Source organism: Chiloscyllium plagiosum, chromosome 11 (genome assembly GCF_004010195.1).
Source record: "Chiloscyllium plagiosum isolate BGI_BamShark_2017 chromosome 11, ASM401019v2, whole genome shotgun sequence".
NCBI classification, from domain to species: Eukaryota; Metazoa; Chordata; class Chondrichthyes; order Orectolobiformes; family Hemiscylliidae; genus Chiloscyllium; species Chiloscyllium plagiosum.
Genome location: NC_057720.1, coordinates 56,996,436 through 57,020,448, shown reverse-complemented (window position 1 = coordinate 57,020,448; position 24,013 = coordinate 56,996,436). Strand labels below are relative to the sequence as shown.

Sequence of the window (24,013 nt, the reverse complement as noted above, 5' to 3'; positions counted from 1 at the left end):
CCACCCTACCAACCTTTGCATTAACCGCATCATCCGCTGACATTACTGCTACCTCCAAATGGACCCCATCACCAGGGATATATTTCCCTCCCCACCCCTTTCCGCAAAGACCGTTCCCTCTGTGACTACCTGGTCAGGTCCACGCCCCCCAACAACCCACCCTCCTGTCCCAGCACCCCCTCATGCCACTGCAGGAATTGCAAAATCTGTGCCCACACCACCTCCCTCCCCTCCATCCAAGGCCCCAAAGGAGCCTTCCACATCCATCAAATTTTCACCTGCACATCCACCATTGTCATTTATTGTATCCGTTGCTCCCGATGCGGTCTTCTCTACATCAGGGAGACTGGATGCCTCCTCGCAGTGTTTCAGGGAACATCTCCGGAACACCCGCACCAATCAACCCCACCGCCCCGTGGCCCAACATTTCAACTCCCCCCTCCCACTCTGCCGTGGACATGCAGGTCCTGGGCCATCTCCACTGCCATTCCCTCACCATCCGACGCCTGGAGGAAGAACACCCCATCTCCCACCTAGGAACACTTCAACCCCAGGGCATCAAGGTGGACTTCACCAGTTCCCTCATTTCCCCTCCCCATACCTTACCCCAGTTTCAGCCTTCCAGCTCAGCACTGTCCTCATGACCTGTCCTACCTGCCAATCTCCCTTCCCACCTATCTGCTCCATTCTCCTCTCTGACCTATCACCTCCATCCCCACCCCTACTCACCTTTTGAACTGCCCTCGGATGCTGCCTGACCTCCTGTGCTTTTCCAGCACCACTCTGATCTAACTATGTTCCTTCAGTGTCATTGGGTCAAAATCCTGGAATTCCCTTCCTAATGGCATTGTGGGTGAATCTACAGCACATAGACTGCAGGAGTTCAAGGCAGCAGCTTACCACAACCTTCTCAAGGACAACTAAGGCAATAAATGCTAGCCCAGCCATCAATGCCCACATCCCACAAGTGAAAAGAAATTTTAGTTTCTTGAATGTTATGAGCTGCATTCATCCAGGCAAGTGAGAATTATTCAATCACTTAACTCCTGCCTTGTGGACAGATATCTGGGGTCAGGTCATGAGTTGTTCACTCCAGCATTTCTGACCTGCTGTTGTAGCCACAATATTTACAGTTCATCTCAGTTTCTGGTCACTTGTAACCTGACCCTGTTTTAAACTCAGCAGTGGTATTGTCATTAAATGTTAAAGGTGGAGGTTAGATTCTCTCTTGTTGGACATGGTCGTTACCTGATACTTGTGTGGCATGAATGTGACTTGTCACTTCTCGGCCCAGATGTAGACATTGTTCAGGTCATGCTGCGTTTGTACATGGAATGCCTTGGCATTTATGGAGCTGCAAATAGAGCTACACCTGCAACTGTTAGCAAACATTGCAGATCTGACCTTACAACAGAGAAGATTGTTAATGAAGCAGTTGAAGATGCTTGGGAATATATATCTGGACAGCATCAATTAAAATTCCACATCTTTTATGTGATATTCTATCTACATGTTCTTATTTCCAAAATACAATATCTTGCACTTCTCCACATTATACTCCATATGTTAACGACTCACTGTCTCTTTGCAGCCTCTCTATGATCAGGTTCAATTTACATACCTAAACAAGATTTGCATTGTTAGTGAACCTACATTCACTATTCATGATCTCTTCACTTAAAACATTAATATAGATTGTAAATAACTGAGTTCCCAGCACTGATCCTTGTGACACTCCACTAGTTATGGATTGCCAGCTTGAAAATGTTTTTGTCTATAACCTCTACTTCTCTGCCTCTTGTCCATTAACCAGTATTCAGTCTGAGTCCTTATCTTGCATTTGTACCTGATATCTGGCAATTTATCAACTATCTTTTTTTGAAATGCATGTTTGCAAAATTTGGTCTTTAGCCACCATCCGTAAAATAATAAATTTGTCAAACGTGATTTCACCTTGGTGCCTTTCACTGATCATGCAATGCTTTGAACAAGTGCATTGTTAAGACTTCCTTAGTTTTTAATAATCCTGATGGCTCTAGTCAAACTAGCTGGTGTGCAGTTTCATGATTTCTCCCTACTTTTTCTTGAGTAGTGATGCTATATTTGCTAAATTTCAGTCTGCTGGGACTGAATCTAAGGAACAGTGGAAAGTCATAACTAATATATCCACTTCGTCTATAATAATAGGATTATAAAATATTAGCTACAGACCATCAGTTTTTGGGGATATTTGGATTTTTTAATCCCATGTTTCTCCATAACACTTTTTTTTTGCTGATATAAAATTACCTCCCTGATTCTTTCCAGCTTGTTAAAGTGCACTAAGGAAATACAGGTCAGAATATCAAGATTGCTATTCTTGAGCTGAAATTTTGCAATTCCTTGATGGTATGTTTGGAAGCAATGGAGTAAAGGATGGTGGAAGTCCACATGGAAAAATGTGGAGAACGTGGTCAAAGTGGCTCCTCGATGTGTTTCTACTGCTGGAGATCTTTCCAAGGAGTACCTTGAGAAGTAGATTTGCTGCTCCTTCAGACTTTCTCATCTTCCAGTCATCAGAAGCCTACTTACAGTCCTTAGAAGGAAGGTGAGCTCATAGTAGCACATTTGGGGATCACCACCTGAAAGAGTTTTCCTGCTGTTCTTGCATCTGTCAACTGTGGGCTTTGAATCAATTTAAGGGTTCCAAGACCAAAGTGGGGAACTCCTGCTAGTTCTGAAGAAGGAAATAAACTGTTCTGCATCATAATAGAGATCAACTTTGCGAAGGATAGACTTCATAACAGGTGATCAATTACTGACATGCATCCCAACTACAGATTAATTCCATTAATACTCTTGGATCTTGATTTTCCATCAAGAGCATCTGAGTGGCACCACTACTGACCGGGCTGATGCTAAAAGACAGAGCTGTTAAACTGGTTTTTCAGCAGCTAGTGAAGTAACCAACAAAAGGGAAAAACATTCTTGACCTCATCCTTACCAAGCGACCTATCACAGATTCACCTATCTGTCACAGTATCAGCAGGAGTGATCAAAATGCAGTCCTTGGGGAGACTGTGTTGCGCCTTCACATTGAGAATTACCTCAATTGTGTTGAATTTCTTCTGCTATGCTAAATGGGGTAGATTTTGAACAGATTAGCAAATCAAGACACTGCATCTATGAGGTGCCATCAGTATCAGCAGAATACTTTAACGTATTCTGCAACTTCATGGCCTAGTGTGTTCCCCACTAGGCATAAATAACTTCTATCTGCTTTACCAATGACCATCATAAAGTCAGGAGTGGGAATGTTTGCTGTTGATTAGTGTTGGGCATTATTTCACACTGATCATCAAGGACAGATTGCCTACACTTATCTGAGTACACTTTTCAAAGGTGAAGAAGCAAGGTATGCCAATCTTTCAGCAGCTATCTGTTGAACAAAGAATGATAAACAGTACAGCAAAGTCAGCCCCCTCAGACCACCAAGCCGACACCAACGCAATGCAAAACCTTTTTTACCTCCTACAAGGCACAGTGACTCAGTGGTTAGCATTGCTGCCTAACAGTGCTCGGGATCTGGGTTCAATTCTGGTGACTATCTCTCTGGAGTTTGCATGTTCTCCTTGTGTCTGCATGGGTTTCCTTCAGGTGCTCCAGTTTCCTTCCACAGTGCAATGATGTGCAGGTTACATGTATTGGTCATGATAAATTGCCCATAATGTCCAGGCATGTGTAGGTCAGATGGGTTATCCATGGGAAATGAAGGGCTACAGGAATACGGTAGGGGGCTGGGTTTGATTGGGATGTTCTTTGGTGGGTCAGTGTGGACTCAGTGGGCTGAATTCCATCATTATGCAGTCTATATAGTTGTGATATGGGGTCCATATTGCTCTCTTCCTTGTCTATTCATATCTTGCATGTTGCTATTGTACCTACTACTACCATCTCTCTCTGGCAGTATATTCCAGGCACTTACCACTGTGTTTTAAAGGTAAAAGGATAAACGTTTAAAGCAGATGTGTGAGCAAGTGTTTTTGTTTTAAAACAATGTCCCGTAGTAACTGACAATTCTACCCTGGGAGAAATGTCTGTCTGTCTGTCTGTCTTATCTGTGCCTCTCAATTTTGTAAACTTCTGTCATGTTGTCCCTCAGCCTCTGATAGTCAAGTGAAAACAGAACAAGTTTGTTTAATTTCTTCATGTAACTAATACCATCCAAACCATGTAACATCCTGGTCAACCTTTTTCTGTACCCTTTCCAAGGCCTTTGTATTCCTTATGATAGTATGATGACCAGAACTGTACACAATATTCCAAAGGTGGCTTAACTAAAGTTCTACAGCATAACTTGCCAATTTTTATACTGTGCCCTGAATAAAGAAGGCAGATGTGCCATGTGCCTTCATGACCATCATATCCACCTGTGTGCCTAAATCCCTCTACCTACTTGTAGAGTTACAATTTGGTTCAGGAATGGTACATGCTAAGGTAGGGCTAGAATCAGGTGGGAGGAATACCATAGGGGTAGGGCAGGTAGTAAATGAGAAGTTTTGTAAGATATAGCAAAATCTCACTAGGCTTTGTGGTGATAAACCCTCTTTGTTTTTTTAAAAAAAACTGAGCTGCTGTGTCCTGCATGGTGTAGGAAAAATAACACTCAATGGGAATTTAGCCAAAAAAATCTTTAGATATAGCCCATTATTTCATGTCCGCTTTTGTCTTTTCATAGATGCTGCCTTCTGATTTGTTTTCATCATTTTCTGATTCATTTTAGATTTCATGTATCTGCTATATTTTTCTATTCCACAAGTGTGTGTTTGACTTGGGAGTGGATTCATTTCCATAACTAGACTCTATTCTTCAGCAATTGGTCAGCAGGAGGGGCCTGACATAGTTTTGGTGCAGCTACAAAATAGAACTGAACACTCAGTCTCTACATGTTGTAATTCTTCAGATAATTGAGGTTAATGCAAAAGAAAACAAGTAAAATAAGCAGAATGATTGGCGAGGACTTTAACTTATCTGTCCATAAAGTAATGTAATGAAATAAAAAATAAAATATTTCCAAAAGAAGCAAGACTGAATTACTAGGTTAGAAAAGTGGCATTGTTCGATTCATCCTTCATAACCTGATTTTTTTTTTCCCCGAGTAGGCATTTAGGTATTATCAGTGCTTTTGCTGTTAATGCAAATGATGCAAGCTTCACAGGCAAAGCTGTTTTTGTGGAATGTGGGTGTCGCTACCTAGGCCAGCAATTGTTAGCTATCACTAATTTACCCTTTTTAAAAAGGTGGTGATAGACAGCTCAGCAATCCATGCAGTATAGGAATGCTGCTAGGGAGTGTCAGGATTTTGATTCTATGACCATGAAGGAACAATGATATGTCCCAAGTCAGAATGATGTGTGACTTGAAAATTAGCTTACAGGTGATCGTGTTAACATTTGCCTGTTGATCTTGTCCTTCTAGGTCATAAAGGAAGGGACCTCGGGGTTACCTTTTTGAGAAACTGAAATTGAGAGCCATATAAATAGCGTGGCTCCAAGAGCAGATCAGCAGCTAGGAATTCTCAACAGGTAACTCACCTCTTGACTCCACCAACCCTGTCCAACATTTACAACATCCAAGTCAGACATTTAATGGAATATTCCAACTTCTCAACAGCTCCAACAAGAGGCTTGACACTCAAACAGGATAAATCAGTCCATTTTATTGGCATCACATCCACAAATATTCACTCCCTGCTGCACTGATGTTCAGTAGCAGCAGTGTGTACCATGTATGAGATGTACTGCTTTGATTCGCCATGGGTCCTTAAACAGCACCTTTCAAATCTATAATGATTGCCATCTAGAAGGACAAGGGTAACTGTTACCTCGAGAAACAATCTCATTGAAATTTCCTCCCAGCCACTCACCATCCTGACTTGGAAATATACCATCATTCCTTCACTGTCACAGGGTCAAAATTCTGGAACTCCATCCCTGTCAGCTCTGTGGGTGCACCTACATGAAATGGACAGCAGCGGTTTAAGAGGCACCTGATCACCACCATCTTGAGGCCAACTGGGGATGGGCAATAAATGCCAACCAGCAATGACCACATCCCATCAGTGAATTTAAAAAATAATTGCAAGTTCTTTGCATCTCTACTGAAGCCTTTTCCTGTGCTTTGTCACTATTGTACAGGGTTTCCCTCTCTGTACCCTTGTGATGGGGTTGACCATGAGGACCTTTTGCACTATATTGCAGTTCTTTAGGCTTTTTCCTTCCTACTTGTTGGTTTTGGTCAGCACTTTCTATGATGTGGTGTGGTCAGATCTAGGTTGTTGCTAGAAGGTTGTCTCTGCCCATTATTGGTGAATAACAAACAACCTTTTGTTAAATGTAACCTATGTATAAGAGATGGTAATTTGAAACATCTCAAACCCTGCACAGTCTGATTCCAGATCCATGTGATTTGGTATCATGCTATGTGGTTATTATCAGAGTAAAGGTGCATTTAACTGTTTCCTCCACAACAGGCAAGTCATTGTACTTGCTGGACATTTTGATTGAGTAGCTGCTACTTTGTCGTCTTTAAGGAAGCATTCATAAATCTTCCTGATTGATTGATAATGACTTGGTAATCTAAGTTGTAGGGGATGTAGTGGATCTGAGGAATGGAGGCTGGAGTGTAATGGGTGTCAGTCAAGTGGGATGGAAAAGGATTTGAAGCTTGCCTGGTCAAAATCTGCTGGACCATGGCTCTGAAGACTGTCTGGCCAATGGTGAAAATCTGTCCAGCCATGTGAAACAAGAAGAAAGATGCGCTGACTACAGAAACTCAAAGGGCCAAAATATTTAGATACAGACTGAGTCCAAGTGATACTGCTGGTTTGCCATCATGAGGATCTTTGAACTCTGAAGATAGCTTCGGTGGGGGGAGGAGGTGAGTGCGCGGGCGGTAAGAATTCCTGCTTGTCCTGTCACTGGACTCTGACCTAATCTCTCATCCATATTAAATGGACTGAGGACTGCATGATAGTGCAAGAGAAGCCCAAAGCTGACCTGAGACTACATAATGATTGGATTCTACTGTCTTTTAGATCTTGGTTTCCCCATCAGGGATAATATATCAGAATTGATATGCTTCAATAAGATTACCTTCTTTCTTCCTTATAAATTCCAATGAATACAGGTCCAACTTGCTCCACCATGCTTTATAAAACAATCCATTCATTCCAGGAATCAGCTGAATTCATTTTCTCTGTAAACTTGTTTTGGAAGCAGTACACATCCCCTGAATAAGAAGCAAAAATTGTAAACTATACTGTAGACTTGGATCAACCAATATGCTGAACATTTGTAGCAAAATATCCTTAGATGTATACTCCACCCTCCGATATTGTCGGCGATAAAGGCCAGCAATCCATTTCCCTTTGCACTTGCTGTACCTGGGTGATTTATGTACGTCCAAGGTCCCTTTGAACCATTGCAGATGGCCTTTACTTAAGTAATATTCTGCTTTCCTAGACTTTCCATCAAAGTGGCCAAGCTCACATTGTCTTTGTTTTATATATTTAATTTGCCTTTTTGTCCATTCAGTCTATCTATGTTCATTTGCAGGATCTGTGTCGTCTTCAATATTTAGCCGTCTTGGTGTTTGAGAGATCAGGACGTATTCATGATGTGTATGTTTGCACCAATGAAGCTTATTAGGAATTTCACACCACTCTTTTCATAATTATTCGCACGAAGACCACAAGATATTAGAGCTGTGAACGCAGTCCAGTCCATCACAAAAACGAGCCTTCCTTCCATTGACTCTAATTATACTTTCTGCAGCCTAATAAAAGCAGCCAACAAGTCCAAGACCCTCCCACTCAAGTTACACACTCTTCCACTATCGTCCATCAGGCAGAAGATACAAAGTTTGAAAACAAATGGCAACGGGTACAAGAACAATTTCCTCCCTGCTGTTGTCAGATTTGTGAATGAAACTCTCATGTATCAGAGTTGATCTTTCTCTGTGCCTTCACTGTGCAAGTTGTTCTGCTATAGCATGTTTCATTAACACAAATTTGCTGCAACACGATTGACAAATTGAGGATACTGTTTCTAAAGCGCAAACGTTTAAAATGTGGCTGTAACAAGATTACGTTGCCAGTACTTTAAGTGTTGTTTCTAAAGCACAATGTTTCTATTTTGCATGATTGCACAAGAGCACAATCAGTGTTAGAGAACTACCTGAAGCTGTAACACTATATTCTGCAATTGGTTCCATTGCCCTGATGTACTTACCTAAGGTATGATTTTGTCTGGGTAGCTTGCAAAATAACATTTTTCACTGCATCTCAGTACATGACAGTAATAAATTTATTTCAAAGGCACTTAGAACGCTAATGTTTTATTCAGGGGACCTCAAGATGGAACTGATCCACAAAGATTGCGCCGATCCTCAAAGATTGCACTACAGGGCTCCGCACCACATTGCAAGCGAGTCAAAGTCTGAACCCGCCCCATTGGGACGACCACGATATCCTGTGACTCTGGAAAGGTCGTGGAGTCCCAGGAGACTGTGTTAGAAAGCAACTTACCTTGGTTTTTGCTGTGCATGTTCACTGAAGAAGGGAGGAGATATGTCTGACGTTGGGCCTGTGGCCCAGCCTGCAGGAACCTTGCACTCCATTTCCTACCAGGTCCTGGAAAAGTGTCTCAAGATGTAGGGGAGGCAGATAGAGAAGTTGGCCCTGATCTCTATCATGCTGCAGAAGCAAGAACAGCAGCTGGGAGTCCTCCAAGGATGGATGACGTAGAACAGAGTCACAGTGAAGCTGATACAGATTCCTCCAAGGATAGGATCTAGGCCTTGGAGAGACAGGTCCGTAACTTGCTTGACCAGGTTGATGACTGCTAACGGGCAGGAGAAAAAATATTCAGATTGTCAGTCTGTCAGAGGGTAAGGAAGATGAGTAACCAATGGAGTTTATTGAGGACTGGTTGCTGAAATTCCTTAACTTGGAGGCTGCAATGGGAAGCTTGAAGATTGAGGGCTCACTGGGTCACTGCGCGGAGGAAATGTCTAGACCAACGTCCTCGTCTTATCTTGGTGCAGTTTCATCTCTTATAGAATTGAGGAGAGAATCGTGGAAGCTTCCAGAATCCGGGGAAGGATCCAAAGGCCCTGGCATATGAGGGCTCTAAGTTTATGTTCTTCCAGGACCTCAGCAATAGTGATCTGGAAAAGAAAATCCCTTGGCATCAAAAAAAGACTAGGGAGTTTGGGATCCAGTACACTGAGGTATCTGGCGGTGCTTCTGATAATCTTTTAGATGGATCTAATACATCGGAGAAGATGAGCCCTTGTGGTCAAATTAACTTAATCTGAACAATTTAATATGTACAAACAGTCGTGTTGTTTGGGTATGTCTCTACTGTTTATATTAAAAAAAAAGGAAGTCTGTTTGGGGCTTTCTTTTTCCTATGTTTTTGATTGGTGATAATCTGGTCTAAAATATATGCTCAGGGAAAGCTGGGATGTTTACTTTCAATTTTTAAATTATACCAAAGGATGGGTGGGGTACTCCTTTTTCCAAAATTTCTTTGTTCATATTGTTATTCCATAGTGTATTTTCTTTCTTTGCTGCTTGTGTTTGTGGTGTGGCTCTAGCTCGGAGGAGAGAAAATGGTTGGGATGGCTAGATGCCTACTTACAGGCAGTTTATGCCCAGTTCAGGTATTTAAATATATTCGTGGTGGGATGGGAAGTTGGGTTTTGGGATGTGTAGATGCCCCCTTTGGGCAAGCAGTGAGTTCCTCCATTCAGTGCCATTGGCGCTTTGTGTTTGGTTTGTTTTTTGGATTTTGTTGTATATAGTCTTCGATAGCTTATAAGTTTGTTAACAGTAATGGTTTTAGTTTATGTAGTTTTAAGTTCAGTGGATCTTGCAACACTAAGACTCAGTGATTTATAATTCGGGTTCCTCTCTGGAATCTAAAGGTCAGTGCAGAAGGTTATAGCTAATGACTTCTTTAAATGGTATACCTGGAACATCAAGGGGACTGACTCACCAGTTAAGAGGAAAAAGATACCTTCGAGCCTTAAAAAGGAAAAGGTGGACATTGCTTTGCTTTATTTCAAGAGACACTGTTGGATGATGGGGAGCATTTGAAACTATAGCAGAATGGCTTTGATCTGGTTTACTTTTCATCTTTTAATACCAGAAGTAGGTGAGTGGCTATATTGGTTCGGAGGAATCTCTCATTTAAGTTACTGGAGTGTGTTAAAAACATACACAGGAGGTTTGTCATCCTCAAAGCCCTGATAAATAGAAGAATATGGTGTTTTAAATGTTTACTCCCTCTGGCCAATCCCCTCAAATTTCTGGTAGATGCATTCTCTAAATTGATCAGTCTCTCGTGTTGGCATATCGTCATGGGGGAGATTTTTATTGTCTCATGGATCCCACAGTAGACAGGTTGCCCAAAGGCTTCCCAATACCCTCTGTACAAATTAAACAGTCAGTGGATCTGTATGTGGAATAAGGGTTGGTGGACATTTGGAGGCAGGGATTTTGCATTTTTTTCGAAACCCCACAGATGTCACACTAGGACTTTTTTTTCTATTTTTTCTTTTTGAACCCCGTAAAAACCTTGGACTTGGTGGCATCTTGTACGATTGGTGATAATACCATCTCTGATCAAGCTCCAGTATACCTGTTGGTTAAGATTAAGGATGCTACAGTGGGCCTGGGGGCTGTCCCTTTCTTGCCATTGCTTTTTAAATTGATGATTGAACTGTTGGCAGAGGTCACTCCAATATATCCGCTCCAGAAGTGGGGTCAAAATTACATGAGATTTTGTTGTACGGAGACTAGTCCTTTTTTTTTTGTCAAATCCAGCAGTTTTGCTGCCTTGCCTGATAAATGTTTGTTTGACACCTTTTCGGGGTACAAGATTAATCTTGCAAAATCAGAGGCTATGCCTACGAGTGGCCTTACAAAGGTGCTGTGTCTTGAGGGTGAATCTCTGTTCCCATTTAAGTGGTCACAGGGGGTTATTATGTATTTGGCATATTCATTCATCATTTCAGCTCTTGATTGGTTATTTAAAGCTAACTTTCAATTATTTGACAAAATCAAACAAGGCCTTCAAAGATGGAAGGTGCTACCTGTCTCGTGGTTGGGTCAGATAGTTCTTAAGGTGAATTTTTCCCCCCGTTTTTTGTATCCTATACGGATGATGCTCCTGATTTTCAATAAGCAAACGTTCAGGAGACTGAATAGCTGATTCTGCTCTTTTATTTGGAATTGTAAGTGGCCCCTTATTAAATGAGCTAAATTGCAATTGCCTTGCAGATTGGGGGAGTGGATCTCCCAGACATTAAAAGCTATCAACTAAGCTCGCTTTTATCTTGAGTGATTAGGCTTGTGGGGACCTTCTTTCAATGTGGCTAGATATTGAACCCTCTCAGGCAAAGTGTGCCCTTATTAGCTTGATGTTTTTTGGACAAAATGAAGACAGTTAAGGAATATTGCCATAACCCAATAGTTAACAATACTGTTAAAGCATGGGGGGCAATTCGGTAGAGGGAAGGCAATATTGGTAAAACTTCTTTGTTTACACCTATAATAGGTATGGCAGGTTTTCAACTGAGGATGATGCATTCAGGATTCAAACACTGGGCAGCTAGGGATGTATTTTGGGTGAGTTATTTGAAGGAGACACTGCAGGGTGTGTCCGAGAGAGAGCTAGGCATTGAAGTCTCCTCAAAGGCATGGTACGATATTTGGGGAAAATGCAAGAAAGATATCAATTTGCATTAGGACCCTTGCTTTACAGTTGAAGATTCTCCACAGGGTCCACTTGGCTCCAGATTGTTTGTCAAAATTTAAACCAGGAGTATCTTCAGTTTGCCCCAGTGTAAAGTTAGACAATGTAAAGTAAGCATGCCCATACTCTGGTCCTGTGGCAGGCTTCAAATATACTGGAGTGCTGTGGCAGGTGCAATGGAGGGAACTTTAAATGTCAGGGTGGAGAAGGACCCAATCTCTCTCCTCGGCCTGCCCAGTACATTCCCTGTAGATGCACATAAGAAAAACCTTTTCAACATCCTCACCTTCTGCGCAAGAAAGAATATCTTGTTAGGTTGGGTGTCTGAAAATCCCCCAGACTTGTCTAGGTTGGTGTGAGGTTGTTATGGAGCATATCCCCTTTGGATTATCTTACAGTTCTGATTCAGTATATGGATGTACCTACTCGAGAAGGTGCAAAACTTGACCTACTCTTGGGAAATAAGGCAGGGCAGGTGACTGAGGTGTCAGTGGGAGAGTACTTTGGGGCCAGTGACCATAATTCTATTGGATTTAAAATAGTAATGGAAAAGGATAGACCAGATCTAAAAGTTGAAGTTCTAAATTGGAGAAAGGCCGATTTTGATGGTATTAGGCAAGAATCTTCAAAAGCTGATTGGATGCAGATGTTCGCAGGTAAAGGGACAGTTGGAAAATGGGAAGCCTTCAGAAATGAGATAACGAGACTCCAGAGAGAGTCTATTCCTGTTATGGTGGAAGGTAAGGCTGATAGGTATAGGGAATGCTGGATGACTAAAGAAACTGAGGGTTTGGTTAAGAAAAAGAAGGAAGCTTATGTCAGGTATAGACAGGATAGATCAAGTGAATCCTTTAGAGTATAAAGGCAGTAGGAGTGTACTTAAGAGGGAAATCAGGAGGGCAAAAAGGGGACATGAGATAGCTTTAGCAAAGAGTTAAGGAGAATCCAAAGGGTTTTTACAAATATATTTTAAGGACAAAAAGATAACTAGGGAGAGAATAGCGCCCCTCTAAGATCAGCAAGGTGGCCTTTGTTTGGAGCTGCAGGAGAAGGGGGAGATATTAAATGTGTATTTTGCATCAGTGCTTACTATGGAGAAGATACAGAATGTAGGAAAGTAGATGGTGACATCTTGAAATATGTCCATATTACAGAGGAGGAAGTGCTGGATGTCTTAACTCATTAAGGTCAATAAATTCCCAGGACCTGATCAGGTATACCCTCGCACTCTGTGGGAAGCTAGGGAGCTGATTGCTAGGCCCCTTGCTGTGAGATATTTGTATCATCGAAAGTCACAGGGGAGGTGCCGGAAGATTGAATGTTGGCTAACGTGTTGCCACTATTTAAGAAAGGTGGTAAGGACAAGCCAGAGAACTACAGACCAGTGAGCCTGATGTCTGTGATGGGCAAGTTGTTAGAGGGAATCCTGAGGGACAGAATGTACACACATTTAGAACAGAAAGGACTGATTAGGGATAGTCAACGTGTCGTTATGCGTGGGAAATCATGTCTCTCAAACTTTGTTCATTCTTCAAAAAACTCAAATCAAGAGGATTGAGGGCAGAGAGTTAGATGTGATCTGTATGGACTTCTTCAATAAGGCACTTGACAAGGTTCCCCAAGGGAGACTGGTGAGCAAGGTTAGATCTCATGGAATATAGGGAGAACTCGCTATTTGGATACAGAACTGGCTCAAAGGTAGAAGACAGGGTGGTGGTGAAGGATGTTTTTCAGACTGGAGGTCTGTAACCAGTGGAGTGCCACAAGGATCGGTGCTGGGTCCACTACTTTTTGTCATTTACATAAATAATTTGGATGTGAGCATAAGAGGTTCAGTTGGTAAGTTTAGGGTGAGAGGGGAAAATATAAAAGAAGCCTACAGGGGCAACGTTTTCACACAGAGGATGGTACATATATGGAATGAGCTACCAGAGGAAGTGGTGGAGGCTAGTATAATTGCAGCATTTAAAAGGCATCTGGATGGGTATATGAATAGGAAGGGTTTGGAGGAATATGGGCCAGGTGCTGGCAGGTGGGTGTAGATTGGGTTGGGATATCTGATTGACATGGATGAGTTGGACTGAAGTGTTTGTTTCGGTGCTGTATATCTCTGACTCTAAGTATGGTACACCATAAAACTAAGAATTTCTGTAAGACATGGCCATTTTTGGACTACCTGGAGACAGATTTGTCTGCCACACTAATAAGGGCTTTTATATAGCCACAATGATTGTGCTTTAAGAGTCCAATATCCAGAGAGGGCGATCTGTGAATGTATGAATAATGAAAACTAATGCTTTTGATATCAGAGTTAGTGTTTTGTCTTGTTGACCTTTTATTATTATTTTGTTTGTTTATTTGTTTATTATTTTGTTTTATTATTCATTTAATTAGTTTAGTGAGTTGGATTTTATATATTTTTATACATTTACACATTTGTACATGGCGGTTTGTGTTAATTTTTGTTCTTTCATTGTATTATTTTCAATTGTATCTTGTATTTGTGATATTAAAATATCTCTTTTTCTATGAAATATTATTAAAAATATCTTTTCAAAGCCAGGAATCCCTTTGCAAATGCATTTGTTTAAATTTGTAGTAATTACTTTTTAAGATGAGTTCTCAGAAGTTGAATTTTGGAATATTTATACTCAGGGATCTAAGTGCTGCTGTAGTTAACAGATTGTTTCATTTTTGAGATTTGTTCTAGCTTTGTATGGCTCTGAGCTTAAATGAGCATGGAGCTTCCTCTTTAGCTCTAACCTGCAAAGAGGATTAGATGTTTGTCTGTTATGATTTTCAGGAAGCATTACATTTTCACAGAACATGCTTGATTTGATGGTATACCCATATACATAAATTGCATTATTAGATTTAATCACATCACAGATTATATAGTCTGTAGTACATAGGATATAGAACATCGACAGTACAGAAACTGGTCCTTCAGCCGACCATGTCTATACCAACCATGATGCCAGTCTATCTAATCCCTTTGACATGCACATGGTCCATATTCCTCTCTTTGTTCCCTGTTCATATGTCTGTCTAAATGACATTTAAACACTTTTTTTATATTTACTACTTCTACCTCGCTGGTAGCACATTCCAAGAACTTACCACCCTCTATCTCAGTTAAACTTTCCCCTCTCACCTTAACCCTACGCCCCTTAGTATTTGACTATTTACACCTGGGAAAAAGACTCTGACTATCCACTCTATCTATGCCACTAATACTTAAATGTACTTTTATCAGGTCACCCCCTAGGTTCCAATAACTTAACAAAAATAATCCAAGTTCATCCAATCTTTCCTATCGCTAATGAACTCCACTCTAGGCAACATCCTGTTAAATTTCTTTTTTACACTCTCCCCAAAGCCTTCACATTGCTCTTATTGAGTGGTTATCAGAACTGCACACCTCTGGTCCAAAATGTGAAGTCATGTGGGATCTGAGTGATTTGGTAAGATGGCTCCAGAACTGGTTAGCCGTAGAAATCTGCATAGTAGTAAGATTTTTTTTTTTTCTGACTGGATATTTGGGACCAGCGGTGTACCATAGGGATCAGTACTGGGACTGCTGTTGTTTTAATATATAAATGATTTGGAGGAGAATGTAGGTGGCCTGATTAGTAAGTTTGCAGATGACAATGAGGATTGGGGAAGCTGTGAACACTGAGCAGGATTGCCAAAGGAGACAATAGGAGACTTGAGTGGAGAAATGAAAGATGGAGTTTAATCCGGATAAATATGAAGTGGTGCATTCTGGAAGATTGCATACTTCCCTCCCAAGTTCAATGTATGGCAGAACCCTAAGTAGCATCAACATAGAGGGATCTCAGCATACAAGTTCCCTGAAAGTGGCAACATTAAAGGTAAGGTGCCAAGAAGGAATATGGCATGGTTGCCTTTTATTGGTCAGGACAGAAGAGTATCAAAACTTGCAAGTCATGTTGCAGCTGTATAGAAATTTAGGCCATATTTGGAATATGGTGTACATTTCAGGTCATCACACTACCAGAAGGATGTGGAGGCTTTGGAGAGAGTACAGAAATGGTTTACTTGGATATTGGCTGGTTTTGGAGGGTATTATGTATAGGAGAGATTGGACAAACTTGGTTGGTTTTTATTTGAATGCTGGAGGATGAAGGGCAACCTGATAGAAGTTTACAAAATGATGTGATCACACAGATCAGCTTCCTTTCAGAGAAACAATATACACCACCTCTTTGAAAGGCTAGTCAGACTCTTAATGCTGACCAGATGAAGTCTGGCTGAATTAACTACCAGGCACCACCTGGTGCAAAATGGCAGTAGAGCTCCTCTGCTTTTCGAATTCTTTTTTTCTTTCTTTTGTTTTCTTTTTTTTTCCGCAGTTTTTCTTTCCCTATCGCCCTTCTCTCCCCGCCCCCCCCCCCCGCAAGGAGAGAATGGCCCGAGTTCAGGCCAAATGAGTCAGAGACCATGCTGGTGTGGGAGGCAAGTCAAGGGCCGGACTCTGGTGTGGGAGGCAGCCTGTAAGATGAGTCCTGGAAGCGGGTTCTGGGCCAGGGGCCAGTGCAAGGAGGCAGCGAGGCCTTACGTTCTGAAGCGTGGTGGGCACAGACTCGGTGAAAAGGACTGTAATTTGAGTACTTTTTAAAGATGCTTTTATCCTGGACTTTGAGTAATTCTTTTATTTTAAATTTTTAAAACTTTCTATTCCTATGCTCAACTTTTTTTTTGCTCTCATTCTTTCAATTCTGTAACAAACATTTGGGTATCCTGTACCAAAAATAGCATCAAAGTGGTGACATTTCAAATTTTTCACTGAACTCATTTGAGTGTATGCGACAGTAAAGGCTATTCTATTCCAATCTTGTAAGACATATATTGCCTGTCAGGTATTTACCCCTAGTGGTAGCCCTGTCTCTGACCCTGCACCAATATTAGAGGTCTGATCACCAAAATCCTGCTCAACTCTCCGACGGTAAAATATTGGTCAGTTTCTGCTGGGCATGAACAGTATGAACCAAATGGACCCTTCCTGTGCTGTACGATTTCCATGGTTCTATGGATTAATGCGGCTCCAATTCAAGACCATGCATTTTAGGAAGAATGTTAAGGCATTAGAGGAAGTATAGAGATGATTTACTATAATAGGTTTCAGGATTAAATTGCCAGTTACATGGACCACTAAAATGGAATTGTGCTCCCTTGAGAAGGAAAGGCTAAGGAGAGGTTGATATTAGAAATGATCAGAGTTTGATAGAGTAAATAAGAAACTTGACTGACACATCTGCTATGCAACCAGAAGACACTAGTGTAAAAGATGATGGGAAAAAGTATCGAACGTGGACTGAGAGGAAAAATATTACACAGGATATGTGTGTGCATTTTGAGGGAAAATTGAAGAGCTATACGACAAGAGGAACTGAACAGATCTCCACTGGATACCATTTTTCAAAGAATTGGTACAAGGCTGATGGGCTGAATGATCATGTTCTGTGCTGTATTATACCATCAGCTATGACTAACATGATTTCTCTGAATTTCATAGAAATGTACAGTATGGAAACACATCCTTCGGTCCATGCCGATCAGGTATACCAACCCAATCTAGTCCCACCTGCCAGCACCAGGCACATATCCCTCCAAATCCTTCCTATTCGTATACCCATCCAGATGCCTTTTAAATGTTGCAATTGTACTAGCCTCCATTACTTCCTCTGGCAGCTCATTCCACACATGCACCACCGTATGCATGAAAAAGTTGCCCCTTGGGTCTCTTTTATATCTTTCCCCTCTCGCTCTGAATCTATGCCTTCTAGTTCTGGACTGCCCCACCCCAGGGAAATGACCTTGTCTATTTACCCTATCCATGCCCACTCATAAAGCTCTATAAAGTCACCCGTCAGCCTCCGATGCTCCAAGGAAAACAGCCCCAGCCTATTCAACCTCTCCCTATAGCTCAAATCCTCCAACCCTGGTAATATCCTTGTAAACTTTTTCTGAACCCTTTCAAGTTTCACAACATCCTTCTGATAGGAAGGAAACCAGAATTGCATGCAATATTCCAACATTGACCTAACCAATGTCCTGTACAGTCGCAACATGACCTCCCAACTCCTGTACTCCATACTCTGACCAAAAAAGGAAAGCATACCAAATACCACCTTCACTATCCTATGAACCTGCACTCCAAGCTCTCTTTGTTCAGCAACATTCCCCAGGACCTTACCATTGAGTATATAAGTCCTGCTAAGATTTCCTTTCCCAAAATGCAGCACATCGCATTTATCTGAATTAAACTCCATCTGCCACTCCTCAGCCCATTGGCTCATCTGATCAAGATCCACTTCATCTCCAATTTTGGTGTCATCTGAAAACTTACTAACTATACCTCTTAAGCTCACATTGATCATTTATATAAATGACGAAAAGTAGTGGATCCAGCACTGATCCTTGGGGCACTCCACTGGTCACAGGCCTCCAATCTGAAAAACAAACCTTCACCACCACCACCTTCTGTCTTCTACCTTTGAGCCAGTTCTGTATCCAAATGGCTAGTTCTCCCTGTATTCCACGAGATCTAAACTTGCTAATCAGTTCCCATGGGGAACCTTGTCGAACGCCTTACTAAAGTCCCTTTAGATCACATCTACTGCTCTGCCCTCATCAATCTTCTTTGTTACTTCTTCAAAAAACTCAGTCAAGTTTGTGAGACATGATTTCCCACGTACAAAGCTGTGTTGACTATCCCTAATCAGTCCTTGCCTTTCCAAATACATGTACATCCTGTCCCTCAGGATTCCCTCCAACAACTTGCCCAGCATTGACATCAGGCTCACTGATCTATAGCTCCCTGGCTTGTCTTTACCACCCTTCTTAAACACTGCCACCACGTTAGCCAACCTCCAGTTTTCTAGCACCTCCCCTGTGACTATTAATGATACAAATATCTCATCAAGGGGCCCAGAAATCAATTCCCTAGCTTCCCACAGAGTTCAAGGGTACACCTGATCAGGTCTTGGAGATTTATCCACTTCTTCTATGCGTTTCAAGACATCCAGCACTTCCTCTGTAATATTGACATTTTTCAAGATGTCACCATTTATTTCCCCACATTCTATATCTTCCATATCCTCCTCCGTGGTAAACACTGATGCAAAATGCTCTTTTAGTATCTCCCCAATGTCCTGCGGCTCCACACAAAGGCTGCCTTGCTGATCTTTGAGGGGCTCTATTTTCTTCCTAGTTACCCTTTTGTCCTTAATATATTTGAAACACCCTTTGGATTTTCCTTTAACCCAACTTACCAAAGCTATCACATGTCCCATTTTTGCCCTCTTGATTTCCCTCTTAAGTATACTCCTGCTGTCTTTATACTGTAAGGATTCACTTGATTGATCCTGTCTATACCTGACATATGCTTTCTTCTTTGTCTTAACCAAGACCCCAATTTCTTCAGTCATTCTCTATACCTACCATCATTTCCTTTCATACTAACCAGAGTGTCTCTGGACTTTCGGTACCTCATTTCTGAAGGCTTCCCATTTTCCAGCTGTCCCTGCGAACATCTGCCGATTTTTAGATGGTTTCAGATCAATGAAAAGAGCACTGCCTATTATTAGACAAGAGACAAATGTCTAACAAAAAAAAATATTCTGTTTCATAGTTCCTGAGTAGTTGTTTGCTTAAAATCTGGAAAAAAAATCAGTATTCTTTTGGCAAATGTAAATTAGTGTGTTGGGTTTACTGCTTTGAGCTGATTCTGCTCATAAGTCAAGTAGCATTGTGACACCATATGACCAGCAGCACTGAGTAGCATGTTAGATTGAGAAAACGACGTATGCACAAATTGCTTTGGGACTGCAAGTTGAGTTTGTCCGTTAAGTAAACCTGTTTGACATTTTCTAGTAAATTGAACTATCCCATTCAGAATGAAAGTGGTAATTCTGTGTTAGTGTAGCTTTTGAACAATTTGGTTCCAGGTGAAGATTGTGGCATTAAGCTGAAGAGCAGCAGTTAAGTACTAAATAGTGCTTGGCTCAGTCCTCTTATACAAGTTGATGAATTGAATGTGTTACTTGTGTATATCTGTGCCACTTTTCAAAAATTCCTAAATTAGGGCACGAAGCATGAGCCCTGGCAAAAATTTAACAAAGTTTAGGTCAGTACTTTAAAATCTAAAAAATAACAACTACATCAGAGCAAAAAAAATTCAGTGCATTGCTGAAACTTGCACAATATATTAACATGTCTGCAGATGAAAGGTGCTAGATGTGAAACATTAACTTCATTTTTCTTTCTACAGTTGATACCTGCTGAGTTTCTACAGCACCTTGTTTTTGTTTCATATTGACTGGTCCACCTGTTTAAAATTATCCCTTAACCTGATGCTGTGGCTAGGGCAGAATGTATTTCCTACCCACCCCACTACCTAAGCCACATGCCATACTTCTGGCTCATTTTTGTGTCAAAGGTCATTCTGTACCAAGGCACTGTGTAGGACCTCCATCTCCATCTCCATGTCAGTACTTGCCAGTAGTCTCGAGGAATATCCTGTTGCATCAGAAAAGATGGAAAGCCATTGACACGGGTGGAGGAGCCTCAAATATTGCTATGTCCCTTCTAGAGGAGACTTAATCCAAGACCTTGTTACATTACCTGTATTCAGCAGACTTTTAATAAGAAATGCAAGAGTTCAAAACCTTTAATTGTATTTGCAATTTCTCTCGAATAAGAGTACAATTCAGATTTGAATACTATATAAAAGCTTGATTTCTTTCCATTGCTATTCTGCTCAACAATACATGATATACTAACAAAAATAATTAAGATTTTAGTTTGTGACCTTTATTATCTCTTGGATTATATATTTTGTACAACTTGAGCTAAACCTGAAATTTTATTGGTCTTTAGGTTACTCCAGGCGGGTGCAATATACTGCTGATTAGTTGGACATTTGCAAGGTATCAGTAATTCAAAAAGGACCATGTAAATTGGTGGAATGTCCCCAGTTACTAATGTATCTAACTTTTCAGTCTGATTACCAGTCCTCTTGCTGCAGTACCTTTGAATTCATGGCAAGAATGTGCCAGAGAAGGGTTAATTATTATTTTAAATATAAAATAGGTGAGGAGTCATAGAAAAGGATGCTATAAATTAAAATGAGAAGTGCTAAAAAGTCGATATCCTTAAATATTAGTCAAAATATAAATTCCAAAACACACTCCATTATTATGAAATGAAACTGGATGGATCACCTGGCATTGATCTAAGCACTGGAAAAGACAACAGTAGAAACTACCCTGTTGATACTGTGAAGTCCTCCTTATTAACAGCTGAGGGCTAGTGCCAAAATTGGGAGAGCTGACTCTCAGACTTGTCAAGTATCACCCAGACATTGTCTGTAAGGTATGAGTCGATGAGTATGACTGACCCAGACACCACCACCATCATTATCATTGGATATATCTATACCATTGGCAGGACAAACCAGCAGAGATGACAACACAGTGCTATACAGTCGGGAGGGAGTTGCCATGGGAGTCTTCAACATTGACTCTGGACCCTGTGAAGTCTCCTGACTTCAGATTAAACATGGGCAAGGAACACTCCTCCTGATAACCATGTACCATCCTCCCTCAGCTGACGAATTTGTGGTATTCAATATTGAGCAACACTTCAAGGAAGCACTAAAGATGGCAAGGGCACAAAATGTACTCCTGGGTGGGGGTTTCCATGTTCACCACCAAGAATGGCTTGGCAGCAGTACTACAGATCGAGCTGGTCAGGACTGAAAGGATGTAGCCTCTAGACTGGGTCTGCGGCAGGTGGTGAGGGAACCAACAAGAGGGGAAAACATACTTTACCTTGTCCTTACCAATCTGCCAGCTCTAGATGCATCTGTCCATGATGATATCTGTAAGAGCAACCACCACCAAGTCATTGTAGAGACAAAGTCCTGCCTTCACATTGAGAATAATCTCCATTGTGTTGTGTGGCACTATCACTGTACTAAACTGGACAGATTTGGCAACTCGAGACTAGGCATCTAGAATGTATTGTGGACCAACAATGTCAGCAGAATTGTACTCCAGCACAATATGTAAGCTTATGGCCTGGCATATCCCCCAATCAACCATTACCATGAAGCCAGGGGATCGACACTGGTTCAATGGAGAGTGCAGGCAGGCATGTCAGGAGCAGCACCAGGCATACCTGAAGAAGAGGTGGTAAAGCCACCTAACAGGACTACTTGCATGCTCAACAACATAAGCAGCAAGTGATAGATAGAATTAAGAGCGCCTACAACCAAGGATCAGATCTAAGCTCTGTAGTCCTGCCACATCCAGTCATGAATGAACATAGAACAGTACAGCACAGTACAGACCCTTTGACCCACAATGTTGTGCTGAGCTTTTATCTTAATCTAAGATCAACCTAACCTACACGTCCTCTATTTACTGCCATCCATGTGCTTGTCCAGCAGTCTCTCAAATGTTCCTAATGTCTCCAACTCTACAACCACCGCTGGCAGTGCATTCCATGCACCCACCACACACACTCTACATAAAGAAACTACCTCTGACATCTCTTCTATACCTTCCTCCAATCACCTTAAAATTATGACCCCTCCTGATAGCCATATCTACCCTGGGGAAAAGTCTCTAGCTATCTACTCTATCAATGCCTTTCATTAGCTTGTATGCCCCTATCAAGTCACCTCGCTTCTCTCCAGAGTGAAAAGCCCAAGCTCGCTCAACGTCTCTTCATAAGACATGCCCTCCAATCCAGGCAGCATCTTGGTAAATGTCCTCTGCACCCTCTCCAAAGCATCTACATCCTTTTATAATGAGGCAACCGGAACTGGGCGTAGTATTCCAAGTGTGGGCAAAAATGAGGACTGCAGATGCTTGAAACCAAAGCTTAGATTAGAGTGGTGCTGGAAAAGCACAGCAAGTCAGGCAGCATCCAAGGAGTAGGAAAATCGATGTTTCGGTGGTCTAACCAGGGTTTTATAGAGCTGCAGCAAAACTTTGCAGCTCTTAAACTCAATCCCCTGCTAATGAAAGCCAAAACACTATATGCTGCCTTAACAAGCCTATCAACTTGGGTGGCAACTTTTGAGGGATCTCTGCGTGGACCCCAAGCTGTTCCTCCACACTTCGAAGAATTCTGTATTCTCTGTATTCTGCATTCAAATTCAACCTTCCAAAATGAATCTCTTCACATTTATCCAGGTTGAGCTCAATCTGCCACTTCTCAGCCCAGCTCTGCATCCTGTCAATATCTTGTAGCCTGCAACAGCCCTCAACTATTGGTACCACCACCGACCTTTGTGTCATTAGCAAACTTACTAACCCACCCTTCCACTTCTTCATCCAAGTCATTTATTACAAACTTCAAAGCGTAGAGGCCCAAGAACAGATCCCTGCGGGACACCACTGGTCACTGACCTCCAGGTGGTATGCTTTCTATCCACTACCACTCGCTGTCGTCTTTCAGCCAGCCAATTCTGAATCCAGACAGCCAAATTTCCCTGTATCCCTTACCTCATAACTTTTCTTTGAATGACGTTCCTGTGGGGAACCTTATTAAATGCCTTTCTGAAATCCATATACACCATATCCACTGCTCGACCTTCATCAACATGCCTCATCACATCCTCCGAGAGCTCAATAAGACTTGAGGCATGATCTGCCCCTGTCAAAGCCATGCTGACTATTTTTAATCAAACTGTTTTTTTCCAAACAGTCATAAATCCTATCTCTCAGAATCCTTTCCATACCTTGCTTACTACAGACATAAGACTGACTGATCTGCAATTCCTTGGGATTTCCCTATTCCCTTTCTTCAACAGAGGAACAACATTTGCCTTCCTCCAATCATCCAGGACTATTCCTGTGGAGAGAAAGGATGCAAAGATCATCACCAGAGGTGCAGCAATCTCATTCCTCGTTTCCTGTAGTGACCTTGGATATATCTGGTCTGGAGTTAAAAAATGTGGTGCTGAAAAAACACAGCAGGCCAGGCAGCATCCGAGGAGCAGGAGAATCAATGTTTCGGGCATAAGCCCCTCTTCAGGAATGAGGCTGGTGTGTCAAGCAGGCTGAGATAAAAGGTAGGGGGAAGGGAATTTGGAGGAAGGGCGCTGGGAATATGATAGGTGGAAGGAGGTGAGGGTGAGGGTGATAGGCCGGAGAGGGGGTGGGGGTGGAGAGGTC

At 41.8% G+C, this 24,013-nt stretch overlaps 1 protein-coding gene across 4 annotated transcripts in view; it reads left to right on the top strand.

Annotated features, from left to right (window-relative positions):
- The window catches only part of pde4ba (phosphodiesterase 4B, cAMP-specific a), a 621,169-nt gene that overhangs the window by 131,948 nt on the left and 465,208 nt on the right, over window positions 1–24,013 (top strand). The window contains exon 1 of one of the 4 annotated variants that reach the window (XM_043699423.1): window positions 5,547–5,564. The exons of the other annotated variants lie outside the window; for them this stretch is intronic. The gene's annotated coding sequence lies outside the window, so the exon portion shown is untranslated. Of the gene's footprint in view, window positions 1–5,546; window positions 5,565–24,013 lie in introns of those variants that run through there. 4 annotated transcript variants of the gene reach the window in all.